The 12,909-nt window shown below is 38.0% G+C and overlaps 1 pseudogene; it reads left to right on the forward strand.

Moving 5' to 3' along the window:
* Positions 1 to 1,147: 1,147 nt before the first annotated feature.
* On the forward strand, positions 1,148 to 5,314 carry LOC114030658 (annotated as a pseudogene).
* Positions 5,315 to 12,909: the final 7,595 nt, after the last annotated feature.

A 12,909-nucleotide genomic window follows, 5' to 3' on the forward strand; every position in this document is an offset into this window, starting at 1 on the left:
ATCATCCATATCTAAATCTGTACTTAGGTCTATATCTGATCTAAATCTACATTCTGACAATAAATAACTGCTACTGGGTCCAAGGGGTTGAGGTATTGCACCTACTCCCATTCCACTAAGGGAGTCAGCTCTGGATCCACAAAAATAGTCTGGATAGGGTTCAGACCTGCAGGAGACTCACCTTCTAATAACCTCCCTCTTCTCATCTCATTGGCTTACTATACCCCAATTCCAGTACCTGGGATGAAATTGGTTATCATAATTTCCAACTCCAAAGACCTCTTCTCTATCCTCATTGTTTTTGACTTTTCTGCAACCACTAACACTGTTGATCACCCTTTTTTTTCTTTTTTTTCTTTTTTTGGCTAGGCAATGGGATTAAGTGACTTGCCCAGGGTCACACAGCTAGTAAGTGTTATATGTCTGAAGCTGTATTTGAACTCAGGACCTCCTGAATCCAGGGCTGGTGCTTTATCCACCACAACACCTAGCTGCCCCAGATCTCCCTTTTCTTGATATTCTCTTATCTCTAGGTTTATAGGACACTACTCTCTCCTCGTTTGCCTCCTGTCTTTCAGACAGATCCTTCTCAGATTCCTTTGCTAGATTCTCATCCACATTATGCCCTCTATTCATAAGTGTCCCTTAGAGTTCTCTTCTGAGCCCTCTTGACTTATGCCTATATGTATTTAATTATCAACTCTATGCTGATGATTCTCAAATCTGCTTATCCTGACTTAACCTACCTGCTGACCTCCAGACTCATAACTTCAAATGTCTTTCAGACATTTCAAACTAGATATCCAATAGACATCTGAACTCATTATTTTTCCCACCTAACCTTTTTTCCCTATGCTATAGAGAGCAATACCATTCTCTCAATCCCTCCAGCTCACAATCTAGGTGTCACCATGGATTCTTCACTATTTCTTTTCCAGTCTGTTGCCAAGGACTCTCAATTTCAATTTTTCAACATTGCTCAATGATGGCTCTTATCTCCTCTGACACTGTCACCACTCTGGTAAAGTCTCCATCATTTCATTCTTAGACTATTGCAATAGCCTGCTGATGGGTTTGCCTGTCTCAAGTCTCTCCTTACCCTAATCTTTCCTCCATGGCTTCTCTGCATTGGTAATGGATTATGGGTATGGAAAATTGCAGATATAACACCGAATACCATGACCCTCACTGCCTGGTCAGCCAGGTGTCATTTTTGCCCTTCCATCAAGGTTCTCCTGGATGTTTAAGGGGATTTGGGGGTGTCTAGATTCTGTTCAAATGGCTCTAGTCCCCACCAATGATGTTCTTTCACATGTAAATGTGAAAGCCAATTCCATTTAATCACAGTCAGATTAGCTTTCATAAAAAAAAAATTACTTCAATGATATAATTGCAAATATACAAACTTACTGCCCCAACATATGAGAGTCCAATCCCCTCTATCCATTCCACTTCATTCTCTAGGGAAGGGAAGGGAACTAGTTTCATAATTTTGCTCAATTTCTATAGAGCATAGTACAAATTGCAAGTCCAAAAGTCCCCTCTGGTCTGAGTGCAGACTGTCTGCAAATGGTTCTACCCCCCATTGATGGTACTCTCCCAAATGTAAAGATGGCCCCAGAAAGCCATTTCCACTTTTTCACTAACAGTCAGATTAGTTTTTTTTCTTTTTTCTTTTTTTCTTTGTGGCTAGGCAATGGGATTAAGTGACTTGCCCAGGGTCATACAGCTAGTAAGTGTTATGTGTCTGAGGCCAGATTTGAACTCAGGTCCTCCTGAATCCAGGGCTGGTGCTCTATCCACTGTGCCACCTAGCTGACCCTCAGATTAGCTTTTTAAAAACACATGTAATATAATTGTAAATACATATGCTCATAGGAATCAAATTCTCTTCTCCTATACCACCTCAGTCTCTCAGGAGGGGAAACGGATTAGGTCCATAGATTAGTGCAGTTCCTACAGAGCACAGTCCCAGCTCCAAGTACAAAAGTCACCTTTTGTTCACGTTTCAGGTACCTTGGCTTACTCTAGACTTCCTTGCCATCCAGGCTGGCTGTACTATCCCACCTGGAATCCTAGTTTCAAGTTTCGCATGGCTTGAAATCTAGGTCTACTAGAGATTACTGCCATCATCTGGACCTGAGAAGGACAAAAGGAAAAGAACAGAAATGAAAGAAAGACCTCCAGGCCAATTTCTTGGATCCAAGACTTCTCTCACTAGTTCAGTTTATGGTAGCCCTCCTTTGGATAAACTGTGAATTTTGCCCTCTGGATACAGTAGGAAGAAGCATGAAGGAAAAGAGATTGTCTTAGTCTCACCAGTTTTAAGATGATGCCTTTTCTGGCTGATTCAGGCTACATAGCCAGTTGAAAAAGGCTACCCCCACTGATGTGGGTGCTTCCATGTTTGGCAATCTGAGCATGCCCATGCAGGGCCTATTGGGGTGCCTCCATGTTAGATGATCTGAGAAAGCTCTAAAAGTCTCATTACACAGATAATGTCAGATTTTTCATGTATTGAGTATTTTTGGTGATTTTTTTATACTCATTTTGATATTCTTTGTTGAAGGAAGTGATACAATGTGAACAGCAGGTCATGTAAAAACAAAAGATATCAAAATAAACTTATTTTAAAGAGAACAAAACAAAGTGAATTATAATGATCTTAATTATAGAACTTGTTTTAAAGAAATTATCTCTTTTAATCAACATGAAGAGGGCCATAGAAGTGAGGTATGATCTACAATGTTACCACCCCCTTTCTTTCAATGACTCATATTATTTCCTCAAATCATATCGATTTGCCTTCTATAGATGTTGTTATCATTATCATTCAAATGTGGTACCCAGAATATAAAGCAATAACCTGTCTCAAGACACTATATTTTTGTTTTTAATTCAGCCTTAGGTTATTTTTCTCTTCTTAAGCTCTCATTTTATTCCTAGTTATAGCATACAGGTGACCCCAATTTCTTTTTAAAATAATTAATGTTAGGAAGGTATTTCTTAGGGTAAGCCCAAATTTGCTTCTTTGAAACTATTTTAAAAATTCTTCCATCTGAAAACAAATAGATCAAAGATTCTTTTTCCACATGATAACACTTCAAACACTTAAAGAAAGTTGTCATGCTACCGCACATCAAATCTTCTTTCATCTAGGATAAATATCAGCAGAGTTTTCAATAAGTTTTCATATTACATGAAGTTGAAACGTTTCATCCTCCTAATGACTCTCCTTATGAAATTCTCTAACTGACCAATGTTCTTTAAAAATATGATGCTTAGGCTTATATAAATTGATGCAAAGTGAAGTGAGCAGAACCAGAAGAAGATACACATAACAGCAGTAATATAAGGATGATAAACTGTAAAAACTACTCTAACCAAAACAATGATCCAATGTAAATTAAACCTACTCTCACATACCACCTCACACCTATCAGATTAACTAACATGATAGAAAAAAACAATGATAAATGTTGGAAAGGATGTGGAAAATTTTGAGATTCTAAGGCATTGTTGATGGAGTTTTGAACTAGTCCAACCATTCTAGAGAACAATTTGGAACTATGACCAAAGAGGTATAAAACTCTGCATACCATTTGACACAGCAATACCACCATTGCGTTCGTATCCCAAAGAGATCAAAGAAAAGGGAAAAGGACCGAATTGTACAAAAATATTTAAAGCAGCTCTTTCTGTGGTGGCAAAAAATTGGAAATTGAGGAGATTCCCATCAAATGGGGAATGGCTGAACAAGTTGTGACATATGGTTGTGATGTAATATTACTGTGATATAAGAAATGACAAGTAGGCCCTGAGCCCTTTCCGCTCTGGTGGTCATCTGGCTGGAGCCTCCAAGTATGTTTATCCATCTTTCTATGAAAAAATAAAATGGTTTCTAGACAAGTAAATTAAAACAATTGGACAGACTAATGTAACAGTTGCAAGATCTGGAAGAATGCAGATAAGAGCTTGAAGGAGATGAATATGAAAAAATCAAAAAAGAAACTTTGGAACACCTGGGTGAATTCAATGATTTGCTGAAGAAAATTACGTCTGGAAACATGACTTTGGTAGATGAACTTAGTGGGATGCAGCTGGCCATTCAGGTGGCCATCAGCCAGGCCTTTAAAACACCAGAGGTTATCAGATTGTTTGCAATGACACAGACAGGGCAGCTGTGGACAACGTTAGCAGAGATGGACAGAGACCTGATGGTTGGAAAACTGGAAAGAGAGTAGATACTGACCGAAACTTGGAGAAAAGTTGACTGCTGACAATGAGGCCTTCCTGCCCACAAATGCAAGCGCAGCCCTCGGGCAGTTTGAGAAAGGCCCCTCTGACCTTGACTCTGGGGAGAAAGTCCTCACTTTGGCAAGTTTTGAGGAGCTATGTAGAATCCCTGGGCATTGGTCATGGTACAAATAGCATTTTTTCGTTTTTCACTGCGGATCTAAAGTCATCTCTGAACTCTAGAGAACCTGGAAACACATTAACGGCGTGAGAAAAGCATAATGGAGGCATCCTCTGGCCCTGTCTGCATGCTTCACTAGTGTCTGTGGGCAGTGGGAGAGAGATGTGCCGCAAAGGATGGATGGATGGATGGATGGTCTCATTAAAACACACGTATATGCACACACACACACACACACACACACACACACACACACACACACACATGCACACACATCTTACCTTAGAATGGTCTGATTGTGGAAGGGAGCAGAGATGAGGTAGGAAGGCACATCTTCACCGCAGGCTCAATTTCTCTGTACATCTCTGCTCAGGTTCCTTGTTTGCTTATACTGATGGTGAATGTAGCCTTGTAGTAACAACAACTTGTTTACCTCTTCTGAATGTCCCCTCTCTATGGGCTTACTGCTTTTTCCATATCCTTAGGGCTTCCCAACTCAACAGAGGTCTTAAAGGAGTGAAATGATTTGCTCAAAGTTAGTGGCAGAGTCAGGATTAGAACCCAGACCTCTGGACTCCCAGTTATCTCTTCCTCCTACACCAGGCTGCCCCATGAAAATGGTTTCTATATTTATAGTCTTACTCTGTACAATTTAAGAAAGGTACTTGTGGAAGCCTGGATTTTTTGAAAACTCTGTATCCCAGCAAAAAAATGGAGCATCCCAGCAGCCCGTCTGCTCTCCGTATGAATGGAAGCCATTGTAGCTCTGAATTTTGAGCAGGGAATAATGGGGGCCCTATCGGTGGGAGCATCCTGGAGTCACCGAACCTCCTGCGTCATCTCGCCATGGAATCAACTGGAAATGGCATCATGGGGCCTGCCCTCTGTGACCCGTAGCTGTGACCCTGGGCCCATGGACTGGGAGCTGCTCCTCCCTTCCTGGTTTTCTAGTACTGGCATGAGTGTGCATGTGTGTGTGCGTGTGTGTGTGTGTGTGTGTGTGTGTGTGTGTGTACATGCACACGCTCAGCTGTTTCTCATTTCTTTGTCTGGCACCATTCTTGATTCTGTTTCCCCTACTTAGTTTTCTTTGCACATCACGCAAAACATCAAATATCTGTGAAGGTTTCTACGTACTTTAAACTCCTCTTTTGTTCATGGATGGGAATTCTGCCTTAGGTAGAAATTATGCCTTCTTTAGAATCAGTTATAGGAGTCATTGTTCTCTGGGGTTATTGGTTTGTGACTTTCAGCCCCATTTACCTCCTGTCTTCCCTTACAGACACCCCACTCCTCTGTAAATATTTTACATTTCAAGTGTATAATGGGTATCATATTTCCTGCTTTCTTAATGAGTGGGGAGGGACTGTGGGAGGGAAGAAATTTGAACATAAAAATAAAAATAAAATAATATTTTAAAAATGTGGTGTCTAGAACTGAAAATGATCCAAATATGATCTGACCATTGCGGGTTGCAGCAGGCTTCTCCCTACTTTATTCCTAGAATTTATTCATCTCTGAATGTGTAAGTTAATATATTAATTTCCTTTCTCTACACCTTCATTACTTCCTCCAACTCTGAGAACAAATCAATAAATCTATAATACCAAAACTCTCTTGCCTCTCCACCACTCTCCAATAGATACTACCTGCTCCTGTTAGAATATGAGTTTCTTGAGGGCAAGGACTGTCTTTTTCCCTTACATTCATAGCCCTATCGCAGTGCCTGACATATAATAAGTATTCAATATTTTTTTCCATTCTAGTCTTAATGCAAACCAAGCTCATTTTCTTGAGGAAACTGAAATCTGAAAATTTTGATGCAGAGATCAATACATGATTTTATGTAATTTTGTAATACAGATCAGAATTGCTCTAGGAATTCAAAGAAAGGAATAGATCAGTATGGTCAGGGAGGCTTGCTGTAGAAGATGGGACTAGAACTAGATCTTAAAGAATAGGCAAAATTTAGATATGTAAAGAAGACAGAGAAAGACATTTAAGTCACTTAAATAATTTATTAAATGACAACTATCTGCCACGCACTGTGCCAAGCAATGGCTATACAGAGATGAAAATTACCTAGATTCTTGTCTTCAGGGGTTTGCAGTCATAGAGGGCACTATGAAACACAAATATCACTTGAAGAAAAATATGGTAAGGGGAAAAGCAATATCTAAACAAAGCACTTTAAAGAAATAAAATAAGAGAGTGAACATTTTCAATTAAAATGATCAAGGAAAGCTTGCAGAAGTGAGTCATTCAGTAAATCAGCATTTATTAAGCACTTACTATGTGCCAGGTGTGGTGTTAAGCCCTGGGGATACAAAGAAAGGTAAAAGACAATCTGCTTTCAAGGAGCTCATGGTATGATGAGAGAGACAGCAGGCAAAACAACTATGTATGAACAAGCTTTATGTGTGGAAATAATTAACAGAAGGAAGGTAATAGAATTAAGAGGTATTGGGGAAAACTTCCTGTAGGTGGGATTTTATTTGGGACTTGCAAGGAAAAAAAAAAAAAGATTGTCTCACCCTTTTAAACATGCGGTCTTTTCTGGTCTATTCCCTCTATGCAGCCAATCAAAGGAGGCTACTCCCCCCCGCCCCCACACACACAAACACAGTACCAGTGTGGTAGAAACAAGGAGGGAGAGTATTCCAGACATGGGGGACAGCCCAACAAAGTGCCCAGAACCGAAAGATGGACCATCTTGTTCACAGAAAAGAAAGGAGGCTAGAGTCACTTGAACAAAGTATATACGGAGAGGTAATTAGGTATAAGAAAACTGGAAAAATAGGTGAGGGTAGATTATGAAGGTGTTTAAACACAAAACCGATGATTTTGTATATAGTCTTGTAGGCGACACTGGAGTTCATTGATAAGGCAGTGACATGGTTTTACCTAGAGGAGGTTATACATGGTCTGCATCTTGAAATCTTTGAAGGATTTTTATGCAATAATAACTCAGATTTACACAGTACTTCCAAGTTTCCTAAATATTTATTGTTGTTGACATGCAAAGTTATTTCTTTATAACAGCATTGTGCAAGTAGTTAAGTAGTGAAGGTCCTTATTTTACAGAAAACTAAGCTTCTGACATATTACGTGAATTTCAGTGTCATACAGCTAGTCAGGGTTGGAGCTAGGATGGAAGATATGGAAGTAGTATATTTCAAGTATAGATGTTAGTGCACGGGGTAGGAGAAAGGAAGCAAGATCATGTCACTATTAATTGTCCATTTTGACTCAAATGCAGAGTAATTAAAATGAAGATTTTTATATGAGGCTGGAAAGGTAGGTTGGAATAAGATTGTGGAGGATCTTAAGTAGAAAATCTAGGTGATTTCATTCCATTGGTGATGAGAAGCTGCTAAATACTTTCAAATGTGAGAGTGACATAGTGAGAATGAGAATTACTAAGTCTGTCTTGGAGGTTCTGTGAAGGATTGATTGGAGCAGTTGATTTTTACCTTTCTGTGTGTTATGAACTCCTTTGACAGTCTGGTGAACCTTGTGAACTCTTAGAATAATATTTGTATATTCATAAAATTTGTAAGTTCATAAAGGAAACCACTTATTCTGAAATACAGTTAGCAAAATGTTTTTTTTTTAATTTATGGACCCGTCAGATACTTACTTGCTATGATTGCCTCCAAAATATTTTTTAAAAAGTTGATGGACCCCACATTAAGAACTCTTGTATTAGAAAGAATAGAAAATAGAGGAAAGAAATTACTATGAACTGTATATGGTGCTATTGTCCATAATTTAAAAAAAATCCATACATCATGATTCTTCCATTAGCTTGATATTTGAGGGATTTTAAACATATTAAATGTCCATATAGTATATAATTAACCTTAGTCAATAAGTCAATCAACTTTTTATTTATTGATATTAAAAAAGTATTTATTTATTTTTTTAGGCAATTGGGGTTAAGAGACTTGCCCAGGGTCACACAGCTAGTAAGTGTCAAGTGTTTGGCTGGATTTGAACTCAGGTCCTATTGACTTCAGGGCTGGTGCTGTATACACTGTACCACCTAGCTGCCCCTTAAAACGATATTTATAAAGCTCACAATTAGCCTTAATAATAAAATAATTTAACATATCTATTTGTACAGGCCCAAAACTACTTCAAAGGATTAATCTCATAAAGACAGCAATTTAAAAAGTAAACTATTATATTCACCTATGAGTGAAAATGTCAATTCAGTGAGCAATCCACTGATTTGATGATCCACTGAGCAGACATAAAGTTAGTCCATGCATTGTTGTTGCTGTTGTTGTTTTTCCTAATTCAGGCTGTAAACCAAGGCAATGTTATGGAAGTTTTCTAGTATCTTCCGCCAAAGCATGTCAGTCATTGCTGTCATGTGACACACACTACTCTGTTTCATTAAGTATTTGTCTACAAAATATGAGGCAATATTGAGCACACTGAATGTTTTTTTTTCTTAAAATTGTACATTCACAGAATTCAAGGAGATATTGTGGATCCTACCTCCCATCCATTCAAGAGAATTTAGCTTTCCTATATCGAGCAACTTGCTATTGACCAAGGTGAGATTAGAATCCAGATCTTCAAAGTCATAGTAAAGCAGACCTTTTCTTACATCACCAAATTTGTTTGACCTTTCCAATGATGGATAACACCATAACTCCTTCTATTTTGAGATAGCTTTCAGGAGTGTGACTAGCCTTCAAATAATTAATAGCAAAGAACAACAAAGGATCATTGATTTAGAGCTGGATGAAACCTTGGAGGCCAACAAATCTATTCTTGTGATTTTGCAGAATAGGAAATGTAGGCTCACAGATGTTTAATTACTTTCATAGGGTGTTAAGTGTCAGAAGTAGGGTATGAATATAAGTCTTGGTAATTCTGTATCTAGCACCTTATCTACCATACTATATTGCCTCTTTTGGAGAAAAGAAGAAGAGGTGGGAAAAGACAGGAGTTGAGGATGGGCAGAATGCCTAGAGTAAGACAGTCCTGCTGATTTTTATGGGTGACACTGGCCTGTGTTATTGATAGTCCTCTCCATGTATCAACAACTTGGATGAGTGAGTGGAATAGATATTTGGGCCCCAACTCCTTGGGGCTCAGTGAGTTCAGAACCATGATTGGTGATTTAGCTGCAGCAATGTGAATATTCCGACACTCAACAAGGTGGCTAAAGATTTGTCTGAAATTACTGAGGGGGAAGAAAACTAGAAACGAAGGCAGTTGGGGGATGGATAAACACATTCTTATGTATGAATGTAATGGAATAAAATGTGTTATGAGAAATAAAGAAGTGGATGGTTTAAGAGTATCAGCCATGAAAACAAATGACCAAAGTGTCACAGAGGTTTTGCAATTGCTATTAACCCTAAGGATACCAAAGGGATCACACAGGTTATCACAACTACAGTTAACTCTGAAAAATAAAACAAAACAAAATAAAAGCAAAGAGATAACAGTGGTCATAAGCAAAAAGCTTCCCTTATTCCTTTGGAGAAAAGAAACTAGACATATGTGACAGGGTCCTAGAGGGGTGATCTTGCCATGGGGATCCTGACAGGAGAAACCTAGGAAGACTTATGAACTGATGAAGAGTAAAGTGAGGCCTGGCACATAGTAGGCACTTAATAAATGCTAGTTTACTAATAACAACAATGTAAAAATGAAAAAAAAACTTTAAATGACTTAAGGGCAATGAATAATGCAATGATCAACCATGATTCCAAGAGACTAGTGATAAAGAATGTTACCTACCTCCTGACAGAGAGGGGGTGAACTAAGCATGCAGAATAATATACACATTTTTTGACATCGCAATATGGAAATTTGTTTTGTTTGACTATGTATATTTGTTACAAGGGGTATGTTCTCTTTTTTTCCAGTGGAGAGGAAGAAATGGAAGGTATGGAAAACAAATATTTGTTAATTGGAAAAACTGAATATAATTAAGACAAAATAAAACAAAAAAAGATCATCTATAACCTTGGAGAATATAGCTTCAGTTAAATGATGAAGTCAAAAGCTGAAGTGCAGGGGTCCTTTTATCATGGACGCCTTTGACAGACTGGTGAAACTTACAACCCCCTTCTCAGACTAATGGTTTTAAATGCATAAAATAGAATATGTGGGATGATAAATAAAAATGATTATACTGAAATATAGCTATCAAAATGTTTTAAAAAAATACATTTGTTATAAAATGGGGGAAAAATGGAAGAGATGTGATCTAATGGCAGTTCCTGGGATTTTTTTTGACAATACTAACTAGGACATCAAATGTTGACAAATATGAAACCCCCAAAAGAAGACCAATGAAAAGCAATTAGCCTTTTTCCTCTGGCAACCATGAACACAAAGTGGTTCATTTTTTTCCCTTTTTGATTCCATTTAATTCCCCTCTATTGGTAATTATCCTATTAAACTAGCTCTTTTGTTTTTGTTTTAGAAATTAAACATTCAAAGCTTGAATTTTTTCTTACAATAGTAAAATTGGTCTGTTGGATTGCTTCATGTTTTGAAGAAGGCAAAGCACTTGTAAAGCAATGAACTGTGCAACATTGAGCCTGAGGGGGGAGAGGGAATGAGCCCACAGAAACCTGAGAAAAGCAGCCCTCCAAAGAGGCATGTTTGAATTGGGGGAAGGGAGGCCTTTCTCTTATACTCCATCCTACCCATCTTGAATATAAGAATACTATAACCCATTTTTATAATGCCTTATATTTTAAAAAAATGTTTTCCCCACAACCAACCTAGGCAGAAGGTAATATAGTAGTATTATCCCACTTGATATATGTGAAAACTATGGATCAGAAGGGTTGGGTCTTCCCCATAGTCAATTAGTGACAGATGTGTAACTCAAACTCCATTCTTCTAGCCTTAAATCTAATGGTACATCTCCTAACACTGCTATTTGTCAACATACACATGTTAGAACCAGACCTAGGAAATGAAATGGAGTAAAAAAATAAAAGGAGCTTTTTTATCATGGAGACTGCTAAGTGGTTCAGTGGATAGGATGTTGGATATGGAGTCAAGAAGATCTGAGATTAAATTCAGCCTCCTCTACTTACTCAGCTGTGTGACCCTGGGGAACTCAACCTCTCTCTGCCTTATCCTTAAAATGAGAATAATAACAGCAGCTATCTCTTGGGTTTGTCCTTAAAACCTACATTAAGGCTAGATTATCATCAGGACATTGTGGTCTGATCTGTTTTGTTGTTGTCCTCATCAAAGTTAATACTCTCCAAACTTTTCTTTCTTCCTTTACCTTGGATCTAGTCCTTCTCAGGTAGTAGTATGATGTGGTTTAAACCTATCCATACCACATCTATGTCTATCATGTGCCAGTCCAAGTCATGCTCTGAACTGGTAACTGGATTCCCTAGCCAGTTTTCTGACACCAAGCCAAATTTGGAGGAAGCACTAGCTATTGTTGTGCCTGACCTTTGACATGTTTCTAGTAATGCATTGAAATGGATATAAAACAACGTTAAAAGGGATGACTGCCCAGGGCCCTGGGTGTGGCAGAAGGTCACAGAATGGTTTGGTGGGAAGAGCTCTTAGACGTTAGGAGTTCTTGCTCCCACTCTTAGAATTGCCACTAACTGGTTGTATAACCATGGACAAAAAAAATCAATCACTCTGAATTTCAAATTCTTCATCTGCCAAAGGAGAAGTTGGCTTAAATGTTCTAAAAGTTTCCCTTGGATCTAAAATTTTATTTTCTAAGGCCCTTTCCAGCTACAAAGTGTTATGCTCTAAGGTCCATTCCAGCTCTAACATTCCATGAATAGTCTCCATTTAATAGATAATAGGCCTGAAAAAAGGTGGACTGCAAGGAGGTTCCTCTTTCCTCCATGCTTGGAAACATCCTTCTCCGATAGGAACGGGGAAATGATGTTCAATCTTTCTCTTAAGATCTTATTAAAATAATTAGCTACTAAGAAGAGCATTGATTATTTAAATCATAGAAAATTTGTTAGAATGGTGATGGAAAAGACTGGAGACTGAAGACCATGACAATACTACAGGCTGGAGATGGTGAGGGTCTGAACTAGGGTCATGGCAATGTAGAGAAGAGGAGAGGTGCAAGAAATACTGTGGAGGAAAGATTTGGCTAAGATTTGGCAACTGATTGAACTTGGGAAGTAAGACAGTAAAGCAAAAAATAGATTCCCCTCAATATCCTATATACAAAAATGTAAAAAGAAAACAGATATAAAATGTGTGGTTAGTCATTGTAAAAAAAAATATATATATATATATAGATATTTATATATATATTCCTTTCCTTACAAAAGGGTACACTGAAAATTTTCTTTCAATAGTAATTTCCCTGGTATGTTTTAAAGAGGGTGGTGTTCGCACAAATTAAATTTATGTAACAATAATGACTTTCTATCGCACTTTAAGGTTTACAAAGAACTTTTCTCAAAAAAAAGGAATAGATGATATAGTTACTGCAAGGATCATGGTACCTACAT

This window comes from Vombatus ursinus, unplaced genomic scaffold, assembly GCF_900497805.2.
Source record: "Vombatus ursinus unplaced genomic scaffold, bare-nosed wombat genome assembly UNPS02014973.1, whole genome shotgun sequence".
NCBI classification, from domain to species: domain Eukaryota; kingdom Metazoa; phylum Chordata; class Mammalia; order Diprotodontia; family Vombatidae; genus Vombatus; species Vombatus ursinus.